At 40.3% G+C, this 11,174-nt stretch overlaps 2 protein-coding genes across 13 annotated transcripts in view; one reads left to right on the forward strand and one right to left on the reverse strand.

The window, feature by feature from the left end:
- Positions 1 to 11,094, reverse strand: part of CCDC122 (coiled-coil domain containing 122) — a 30,775-nt gene extending 19,681 nt beyond the window's left edge. For 4 of the 12 annotated variants that reach the window (XM_006914955.3, XM_015591838.2, XM_015591844.2 and 1 more), the window contains exons 1-2: positions 10,953 to 11,092; positions 7,239 to 7,325 (exon numbers count right to left, since the gene is read on the reverse strand). The gene's annotated coding sequence lies outside the window, so the exon portion shown is untranslated. Of the gene's footprint in view, positions 1 to 3,266; positions 3,356 to 5,910; positions 5,996 to 7,238; positions 7,326 to 10,694; positions 10,864 to 10,952 lie in introns of all 12 variants that reach the window. The other 8 variants (XM_025049021.1, XM_015591837.2, XM_025049020.1 and 5 more) reach the window with 6 other exon arrangements.
- LACC1 (laccase domain containing 1) overlaps positions 10,989 to 11,174 on the forward strand; it is a 13,267-nt gene continuing 13,081 nt past the window's right edge. Inside the window, exon 1 of the mRNA XM_015591832.2 lies at positions 10,989 to 11,119. The gene's annotated coding sequence lies outside the window, so the exon portion shown is untranslated. The remainder of the gene's footprint in view (positions 11,120 to 11,174) is intronic.

The raw sequence follows: 11,174 nt of genomic DNA on the forward strand, positions 1-11,174 counted from the left end.
TTTTCGGTTAGTTCTCTCGGTTGATTACAATTACATGATAAACAATTACATAGTGCTTACTTTGTACCTGACTCTTCTAAGTGCTTTAGATAAAAAATAACAACAAAAGCAAACATTATATGGTGATTATTCTGTGCCATGTGTAAGAACATTACAAATATTAACCTTCAAATAATAACTCATTTAATCCTATGAGGTAGATACTATTATAATTTTCATCTAACAGAGAAATACAGTGAACACAAAGAGATCAAGAAATCCACCCCAAATCAGACAGTTATTAGTGTCAGAGATTTTATGGGAATTCGGGTAGTGCAGCTCCTAGGTTCGCACTCTTAACCAGTATGCTAGACGACCAAGAGTTTGACTTGTTTGAGCGAAGAGCCATGTCTTCATATTCCGCTCCAGAAGCCAACCACTTCTGTTATTTCTGTGTTGCTAAAAGGCCATTTTAATCGACCCTTTCCCTTCCATTCCCACTACCTGCCACATTTCTTCTTAGGAAAACCATGCCAGTGAAGCTCACTGATGGACCTGCCGCGGCGCTGCAGACCTCCGGCAGCCTCGACACCGCGGTCCGCATGACTGAAGAGGAGACTCGGTGAATTCTTCATGGTCCTGCTAAGTTACTTCCGGGTTAAGGTCCCTTTCTGGTGAGTCCCCTGCTTTTCTCTCCCCCAGATCATAGTGTCATCTCTACATCTACCTAAGATGCTGTGGGCACCGCTCCTACAGCTCTGTTAACCTCAGTCTGCAGGAGCAGCCTGACTCCCAGGTCGTTCCTCATCGTGGAGACTCATCCTCAGTAAGCTTCGAAAGTCCTCTAATGTGATATGTCAACCACTTCCCAATTTTTTTATCCTTCAATTGTGACCCATGGATCTCCCATCTTCCTTCAGCAAAACTGTCTCATTCTTCAAGCTCTTCGGTGAACTTTCTTTTCATTGTTTTTTCAGTTAGAACTGAAATCATCCAAAGAAAATGCGTTCTCATCCGCAAGCCACGATCTGGAGGTGAGGCCTTTTTCCTGTTCTCTGTTATCATTGCCAAACTTTTATCCTTTCCTCTTCCTAAAACGGCTTAGTTTTCTGTGACGTTCACACCATCAGAATAGATAAGCATTACCCTCCTCTGCTGTTACCTGTTGACTCTACTCCTCACTCCTAGATTACAGCATCTGACTTGTGGTGTCTCTATTATGACTCATCTTACATTTTGGGGGGATTTCAACATCCACACAGATGGTTTATCTTAACCTCTAATATCTTAACCTCTCAGTTCTTTGACATCCTCTCTCATCCATGCTCCTCAACCACCCACACGTTATAACTACACCTCATCCATAATCTCAGAGTCAAACTCATATTTTTCATTTTTAATTCCTAGTATTCTGACTGTAAAAAAAAAAGCGGTTCAACCACACTGACTCGTGTACATTTTCATGATCCCTCAGCCCGTCACATATTCACTCTGCTCCTTACCTGGCTCAGATTCCTTTGCACTCGTCCTCACTCCTCTTACCGCTCTCTCCCTGTCCTACTCCCCTGGAAAAGTCCCAACCAGCTGCTTTGCTTACACTCTAGTAGCCGGCTAAATATGCGGAAAGGAAAACGGTCACCGGTGCTGTGGTCGCATTTTAAATTCAAGGCTGTCTCAGAGACCCTTGGTGCTACGCCCCTAGGATTCACCAAGTTTCATAGGTAATTATTTTGTCCTGTCTTCTCTGTCTTGAAACCTCCCACATCTCTTTCTCCCTCCTCTTTTAGTCGATAATCCAGCTTCTTAATTGAGATGGGAGAGAAAAAATCGGAGAGTATGGTAAATCCCCCACCTCCCAGTCTTCCTGCACCTGCAGCTGTATCTAGTCTATTCTTTTCTTGCAATGAACAGTGTCCTTGCTCCCATTGAAGGCCAATCCACTCCTTGGTAGTCCTCTCTCTTCCACTTAAGAATATTACTCCTTCAATTGTTTCTTCGACAGAATTTCCTTCTTAGTCAAACGTATTATTCTGAACAGCCCGCATGAAATCAACAACAATAACCAGCCTTGCTTGACCCTATAACCCTCTTCGGCTATTTCTTTTTCTTCTTTATAGTCCAGATGTTTGCTATCTACTTCCTTTCCTATCATTCTTCTTGAACCCACTGGAATTAATCATTCACCACTCTACCTTAAAAGTTCTGTGTTGTACACCTGAAACTAATATAACACTGTATGACAACTATATTAAAAGAAAAATTTTAAAGAGAGAGGCAAAGTTATGCTCCAATAATAAATAACCTCAAAATCTCAGAGGCTTTAAAGAACAAAGGCTTAATTTTTACAGTGTTATATGTCAATATTAGGCTGGCGGGAGCTTCTTCCCATCTAAGGGAACTCAGGCTCCATCGTGATATGAGCATCTATCAACATGGAAGAGGGAAGGAAACATGGCAAGTCATGCTCTCACTTAAAGTTTTCTGCTCAGTAATGGCACATATAACCTCTACTTACATTCCATTGGTCAAAGCCAGTGTGAGCACACCCAAGTTTAGATAATAAGTGACTTCCATTATACACCCAAAGAGTGGAGTCAGAATCCCAGTGAACAGCCCTGAAAACCACAACCTTATTGCTGCTCTTTTTCTACACAGAGCCACGTGCCTATCTCAGGTGGCCAGCCTCAAGATACCAGCATGCTCATATCTGAGGCTTCAGAGCCTATAGCAAGTTCATTTGGTAGAGACTGCAGACAGATATGCTGTGTGTTCTGTTATCGATGGGGCTTTCCTAGTATCTTTTCTGAGTTCTTGAGGAATAGAATGCAGACCTATAATAATCCTTGTTTGCAGGAAAATACCTGCAAACTGAGCTAAGTGTGTGGGTTTTCCCTCCTAGTACATTAACTCTGCAAAGGGCAGGAACCCTGACAGGTGGCAGAGTAGGCAAATACTACTATGTCCAGAATACACACTCTTAGCCACTGCTCTGTATCATTAAAAAACACTCCTAGTTTTCATTCTTTCAATAAGAATCATTTCAAGGCCAGCTTTACAGAACCCAACCATGGTACTGTAAATGCTCAAGTAGCAATAAAATGCATTTATAGGAAAAAATAACACCACTATTTAAACTCACTTTTATTTTAGATGGTCAACTACTGTATGGTTCACTGTCTATAACCCACCTCTCTAGAATCATGTCACATAATATTCTAAGTAAAGAACATGTTCAAGGGATCGTGAAGATGGTAATTTAGAAAGCCATGAATATATGTCAGCCTCACCTGGGAAACACCTGCTTTACATTTTCACTTTGTCTCCCAATATAAATAACAAAGCATTTTATTATTCTCACTCACTCGTGTGGTGCTGCCTAAAACCAAGCAGATATGAGGAGCGATTAGAACTGATAAGTAAATTAAGTTATTGTCTAGTCTATGCCAGTCAAGCTCTCAAGCTGGCTCCTCTTTCTTGCATCCAATAAGAACTCACCTAAAAAAAAGAGTGTGAACTGCCCGTCTTTCCAGCTCTTTTTATCGGATTTGGCTTCTTTTTTTCACTCTTCATTCCCGTTTCATCTCTTGTCTATCACCACAAACTCCTCAGGCTGTTCCTCGACTTCCCTTCATGACTATAATTTGCTCCTACCCTGAAGATTACCTGCTGCCAAGTGTACCAGGTGCATATTATGCATGATGCAAATGGGCCTGAGAGTACGTAACTGTCGCAGGTCAGCGGACTAACACTCCTCACAGGTTTCTCTTCTCCCTGTTCATCAGCCAGAACTAAACACAAACTTCTCAGAAATTATTTCTTGCCCAAAGTGGAGTTCCATACCAATAGAAAGACACAACACTATCTACTAATGTCATTCAGTCTTATGCTTTCATTTTTAATGGTGAAATCTATATTTTGTAGAATAATTCTTTGCAAAACTGCCAGCTAAAAATGTAATCTGAATCCTAAATTTACAGAGCACAAAAATAGCCAGATTCTTCATGATTTTAAGAGCTCTCCTTACCCCTAGTTTAAAAAAAAAGTTATCAAAGTATCTATGACCCCCATGTTCCTGTGTCAAATGGATAAGTTTGGTCCTCATCTTTCTTGAACTATCCACATAATTTCACATAATTTGACACATTTGATCATGCTCTCCTTCTTGAAACACCATAATTCTTGGTTTCCTTTACTGGTTCTTCCCTATTTTTTCACATTTATGTTCAGAGTGTCCTAGTGCTCAACCCTCAGGCCTCTTCCCCATACTCACTCTGCTGGTGATGTCATCTAGTTCCTTTGCTTTAAAATCCACTTACGGGTTGATGGCTCCCCAGTTTATATCTCTAACCTGAATATCCCTCTTGAGCTCCAAACTGATACCAAATTGCCTCCCTGACATCTCCACTTGGATTTCTTATAGGCGTTTCACTTAATGTTCCAAACTGAACTCCTGAGTTCTCTGTTCACCACAGGTGCTCAACGTCACCACCAAATTCGCTTCTTCACTGTCTTCTCCATCTTGGTAAATCATAAGTTCATTTTTCTTGTTCAGGCTCCAAACCCTAGAGACATTAGCAGGGAGGTCTCCAAAAGGGTGGGGAGCCCAGAGCAACTGAACCAGACTTCCTTAAGCATAAATGAGAGCTCGCTGTTGGTGTTTCATAGCTCTTTGGACATCTTCCCCAAGTATGTGGCCCAACTGTTTGTGACTGCTGCCCCAACTGTTTTACCCGAAGGACAAGCCGGAATCTTGACTCTTTTCTTTCTCTTACCAGCTGCATGCAATTCTTTGAGCAAAACTCATTGGTTCCACCTTCCCATTATATCGGAATCCAGTCACTCCTTACCACTTCCCCATACTATGTCCATAGAGAAGCCTTTCCTGATAACCGTCTAGAAAACATGACCTCCTCTCCTTCTTCCTCCATTTACTCACCGTGCCTCATTTTTTTCTTAATGCATTTATCACCACTAACGTCTTACACATTTGGTTCTTTTCTATCTTCTTTTACTAATGTAAGCTCCATGAGCTCAGAGATCTAGGACTGTGCCTGGCACATAACAGGCATCTGACCGTAGCTATCGATCTGACAGAATAACACTCCTAAAACACTGTTCTGATCATGTCAACATTGCAACCAATCTTTCTACTCTCTCTGTGAAGGCATCTTCTTTTAGAAGTCTTTCTTGATCTTGCTGGGTACATGTGATTTTCTTCCTCTCTCTCTTAAGTACAACTGTTTCTATCTCTTTATAATATCGTGACTTATGACAGTATAGGTCCCTGAGAAGAACAGAGCTAATCTTGAATGCAGTTTGTTCCACTTATCAGTTTATTAGGTAAATTCTTTCTAACCCGGGCCTCGGAGTCTTTATCCATAAAACTAAAAAAACAGCAGTGCTTGCCTTGTCAGGGTTACTGTGAGGTCACACAAAGCATTTAGCAAATTCCTGCCACTCAACATATTTTTACTCTTATTATTTCCATTATTTTACACTATATCTCTCCATTTTTTACTTTTATTATTTCCATTATTTTATACTGTATCTCTCCATTAGACTTTAAGCTCCAGAAAGACAAGTACGATGTCTTACTCATTTTTCTGTTTGCTAAAGTATTTGATAAAGAAATCTAAAAAATTTTTAAAAATTAGATTTACACAATAAAAAATAAAGGAACTGGTACTTCTTGATCTCTAGTTCTAAAGCAATATAAATTGAAGAACTCTTGGGATATTTATTTAAATCAAATATTCATGAAAAGATATCTGCTTTAAAATTGGGACAGTTTTAGTTTGTTTGTTTTTTTTTCCTGGATCTCTATTGTAGAATAGACAAAAATAAAAATGAAAATAAACTACTGCCATCTACTGATAATTCATTACAATTGTATAAATCAATGAAAACAAGGGTTTAGAGACTAGATCGTACCAATTACTTCTTCATTCAAATCACGTATTTGGTGTATATGCAAGGCATCGTAGGGAATATAATAATGAATTAAGTGACTCTGTTTCTGAAACAAACAAATGAACAAATAAACCTACAATACCTACAGTATTTGATCTCAAACATTACATATAAAACAAAATCATTTAAAAAACACTTTCAACTAAAAAAGTAGTTTTACAGAGAACAATGCAATGGAAATACCATAATAAACCACCATTCTTCCATATTAATTATAGTCAATGTTTATTAAGTACTAAGTAACCGGCACTGTTTTAAGTGTTTTTGCATAGATTATCTTTTTCTCCCCCTCAGAGCAATCCTATTAAGTTAGATTTTACTTTTACATATATTTTGTAGATGAGGAAACTAAGATGTGGAAAAATTAGAAAATTTGCCAAAGGTCACATACCCAATGAGTGGGAAGGATGGAATCTGAAGCAATTAGGACCCAAGTTAACATTTACTAAGTACTTAGCATGTAATAAAGCACTGTGATAAGAACGATTTGTGCGTGATCTCATTTGAATACAAGAGGTAAGCCCTTACACTTGGTCTGTGCAAGGAGATTTTAACAAAGATGTGGTTCCAGCTTTTGGAAACTCATCACCTGGTACATCCCTCCAAGTTAGCGAGCAAAATAAAGCAAAGCTGTCAAACTCTACTGGGGCTTTTGAGAGCTTTTGGCTTAGAGGAATTAAGAGGCAATTATATATGTGCAGCCATGTCACATAAGCACCATTTTGAATAGAAAAAGCTGCTATGAGGACCCACAAGGTAGGTAGTTTAAGTAGCTGATTTTAGAATTTCATCCTTCCCCTTGAGAGTATTTTATTAGAAAACGAGGAAAGAAAAATTATGTAGATAATTGTCACATAAGTGTGAACTCATTTTTGTTTTCTAAGGGGAGGGAGAGTTTAATATTAAAGCTGATTATTCAACTGGGTAAGCTAAAAAAAATTAACCTGAGAAAAGATGAGTTAAAAGTTTTTTCCTGGAATCAAGGGAATTTAAAATTATGTTCCATATTTGTTATAAGCATAAAAGAATCAGATATAGGTGGTTCAATTCCAACAAATAAATTTTAAAAGCATAATGGAAAAAAATAAAAATAAATAAAAAATAAAATAAAAATAAATTTAAAAAAGCATAATGGGAAAAATTGTGACATACTGCACAGAGGAGTAAGAATCAATAATATACACTTCAGGTGAAAAAGACTTAGTCTTTTCAACCACATTTTCAAGAAGTTATGACATCATCAGTCATCCAAAAGGAATCAATTAAATTATTAAAAATATATTGCATACCTGTTATATATATAACGTCTTAGAATCTGATGAAAGTAGAAGTTATTCTGTTCTCTGACTAGGCAATGAAGTTAAAGTTTCAGAATGCTGAAAACAGAAAGAAACCAGAGGATTTTTCTATTCTTTAACTTCCTAGCAATGACAATATAGACAACATTCATACATTACCCACGTGGCTTATAGTTTTCTACCAAAGGTGGGGGTTCTCTGAATGTATAGATAGGACTGGACTACCAAAATATCTTGTTTTGGGGTGTAGGCATACAGGGATTGGTGGGTAGCTTGAATCCCAAGCTTTACGAGATGCCCTGGCAGCTGTTTGAAAAAGAAATGGTAGGCCTTTTGTGAAACCCAGTCATGACTAACTACCAGCCTGTCTCATTCAGGACAAGCAAGCGTGACTTCTAAACCAAAGGAGCATGCAGTGGGCTGAGGGGTGCCCCCTTCCCAAAAATGTCCATGCCCTAGCCCCTAGAACCTGTGTATGTGATCTCATTTGGAAAAGGGTCTTTGCAGGTGTTATTAAGTTAAAGATCTCGAGATTATTCTGGATTTAGAGTGGGCCCTAAATTCAATAACAGGTTAGAGACTGAACAAGCGGTGACCATATCATATATAAAAACAGAACTCTGACCTACAATCTGTAGCAATGACCCAGGAAACCAGCACCCACCAACCTATTATCTCCAGTAATCAGCCCAGGAAGCCTGCCTGCTATCTATAAGTCAGACTTGGAGGAAGTCGGAACACTATCCCTACTAACAATTCAGGAAGCCAAACAATAACGCCTGTAACAACTGGCCCAAAATTTATTAATAACTGACAACTTCTCTAATTTTTGTTCCCACTTCCAACCTGGGACCAACCAGAGAAAGAAAAATATGCACCTTAACCAATCACACAGGATGCCCTGCTTCTAGCTAGCCCCACAGCTTCCTACAGCTTCCCTGTGCCAAAAGCCTTCAATCAGGCCATATCTGAAAATTTCCCTTTTTTCCACCCCTCTGCCTGCCTTTGAGTCTCTGCCAAAACACAAGGGCCGGTGGCTGCCTCCCTTGCTGTAGCAAGCTCTGAAGAGCTTTTGGTTGTTCTCACGTGGCTGGCTTTTGTTTCTGCATAGGTGTCCTTACGTGAGACAGAGGGAGATTTGAGACTCAGACTCATAGGAAAGTAGAGCACGTGAAGATGGAGCCTCACAGACCCAAGCCAAGGAACACCTGGAGCCACCAGCAGCTAGAAGAGGCAAGGAAAGCTTTGAAGGGAGCATGGTCCTGACACTTTGATTTGAGACTTCTGCCTCCATAACTACGACGGAATGCATTTTTGTTTTTTTAACATGTGGTAATTTGTCATGGCAACCTTAGGAAACCGACGAAGATTTTAACGAGAAAATTAGCATGTTATATGTCCTTTTCTGGAAGTACCCAGAAACCTTAGTATAAATGGCTTAAAAACAACTGTTTAGATTATGAAAATCCCACTGGTTTTCATGAGAAGATTTACATGATGATGTAAGAATGTCTGGGGATTTCCCAACGGTTCCTCTTAATAGCAGGCATTACACACATAATCAAATAATTAAAATGTAGGAGCTACAGTAGACAATCTCTAAGTCTAATTACACTTAACCCCTTACAGTTAACTCATTCTTCCTTTGTAAATCATAAACTACTAATTCCCACATCATGCTGAATGCTTGCGCTACATGCCGAATGGCTAGAAAGCTACTTTCTAGTGAGCCTGCCCACTCCTTAATACCAGTCGACCTGTTCGATCTGCCAGTTACTTGTGTTTGTTCCCAAACCTGTTTATGCCAGTTGTACTTGTGACTATGCTTTTGTAATTTAATGAAATGTTACGTAAACCAGTGAAGTAGCGTGGAAATTAAGTTTGTTTTCTTAAAATCTGTTTAATATTTTGGAAAGACCCAATAAATCCGAGTTGTTTGAATGTGGGAAGTAACTACGAAAGATTATAGAGAAGAAATCTGTACTCAGATAGCTTCTCAAGTGCCTTAAGATATTTTCCTTGTAAATAAACAAAATCTTGGGAACTCTTAGCTGATGGTTTAGAGGTACAGTTTATGCGAGACATACAGTGTAGAACTCTCATGAACAGGCCATATGCAAAGTAAGTCTTGGACTTCCTCAATATATTGGCAAGTGGGTATACAGTTGTTTAAGGGACTTATATTTTTTCACTTTTAATTGACTTTTCTTTCAACAGCTTCATTCAGATATAATTAATATGCAAGTTTTGGTGTATAGTGTATAAGTCAATGTTTAATCTATTTTTTTCAATTTATTGCTTGGCTATGGGTCCAGACTGCACCTATGAGAGGGCTTCTTTCATATGACCAAAATGCTAAATAAAAAGCAATATATGGGATTCAGGGAAGGTTACATTTGTGCTTGAAAGGTCTTGAACAAGTAACAGTTAAATATTACATCAAGAGAAGGGTGTTCTAAGTAGAAGGAACAGCATACACAAAAGATGAAATCATGCGGCCCACCCAAGGAACAGCCTTGACTTTGAATGGCTAGGGAATAGGGCAGTTGTTTTTCAAACCTAATTATGGATTTGAATCATCTGTAGAGATAAAAACAAAACAAAACAGTAAAGCAAAACATGCCTACACTTGACTCTGAGATTTTGTTGCAAAGGAGTGGAGTCCCTAAATTTTGTTTAAGTTCTACATGTAGTTTTGATGTGCAGCCAGGACTCAGAACCTGGAGTGGCGTGACTGGAGATGAGGTAAGAGTGCAGGAGCGTGTCACCAGATGGTGAAAGGAAATGGTATGTAAATAAAATAGAGCAACAAACTCTCTCTTCCCTGACAGCTTCAGGATTGTGTATTTTTAAAAAAATTTTTAGTGCCACTACTTGTAACATGAAAGAAAATGAATTCTCATCACTGTCTGTAAAAACAGGGATAAATGTTTAAACCCGGCTTCCTAACTAAAAGATCTCTATGTTGCTTAAGGGAATATTTAACACGGAACAAGCTCAGGGCAGAGTGCCCGTCCCATCAGGTGTACCATGTACCACTCAGGGCTCTTAACAAACGTCCAGAGAAAAGAGTGAAAATACAAATTGTGACAAAAACATCTGCCGGGGATGCTGAACAGCAGGTTCCTATTTAGGGTTGGTGATCCCGTTCTCTGGTCAAACAGAAGAGAGGCGCTTGCCGACCCCCAGGTGCCGCCCTGAGCTCCCACAGAGCCGAGTTTCTTTCTCCTTCAGGTAAAGGTCCTCCAGCATTTCTCTGAGCCACCGTAAAGGGGACCGCGCCGCCATCATGACCAGCTCCACAGAGGACACCGTTTCTCCTGCTCTCCGAACTGGCCATATTCTCCCTTTACCATAGCATCTGCCTTCCACATGGTATCTGCTCAATTTTTTAAAAGAAAGGAACGTTCTACTCTTGGAGGGCTGATAAAGGATGCTACTTCGCACCTCTGTCACACTCTCAACGGTCGGCGCCTTCTGCTTTTCTACACCTGGCACTACTTTTGAAGGGGCGTATGGGACACCCGTCTGTCAACGCAAGTGAAGGCGCTGTGCAGTGTTGGTCCAGTCAGCAGAAAGGCGGGGACAGACAAACGGCAGGCACAGGGAGGACCAGCTTGCGGAAACAAAACCATCAAAAACAAACAACCAAAAAAAAAAAAAAAAAACCACCACCACCACCACGAGGAGGCCCATTACTTGAACCTTGGACGGACGGACTGCCAAGTGCTGATGCAGCGCGGTCCCCGGGCCTGGGCTCCGGTGACTACAGACAAGTGCGCCGGGCACACGCGGCTGGGACAGCGACCGGTGCTCGAGCGGCTCTGGAAGGAATGCGGCCTTGGGGACACGGCCTCTCCTCGAAAAGGAGAGTGAGTGTGCGGGGTGTCCCGGCCTCCCGCCCGCGGGCCCGCCGGGCCGGCCTGG

The sequence above is a fragment of the Pteropus alecto genome, unplaced genomic scaffold (genome assembly GCF_000325575.1).
Source record: "Pteropus alecto unplaced genomic scaffold, ASM32557v1 scaffold35, whole genome shotgun sequence".
Classification (NCBI taxonomy): domain Eukaryota; kingdom Metazoa; phylum Chordata; class Mammalia; order Chiroptera; family Pteropodidae; genus Pteropus; species Pteropus alecto.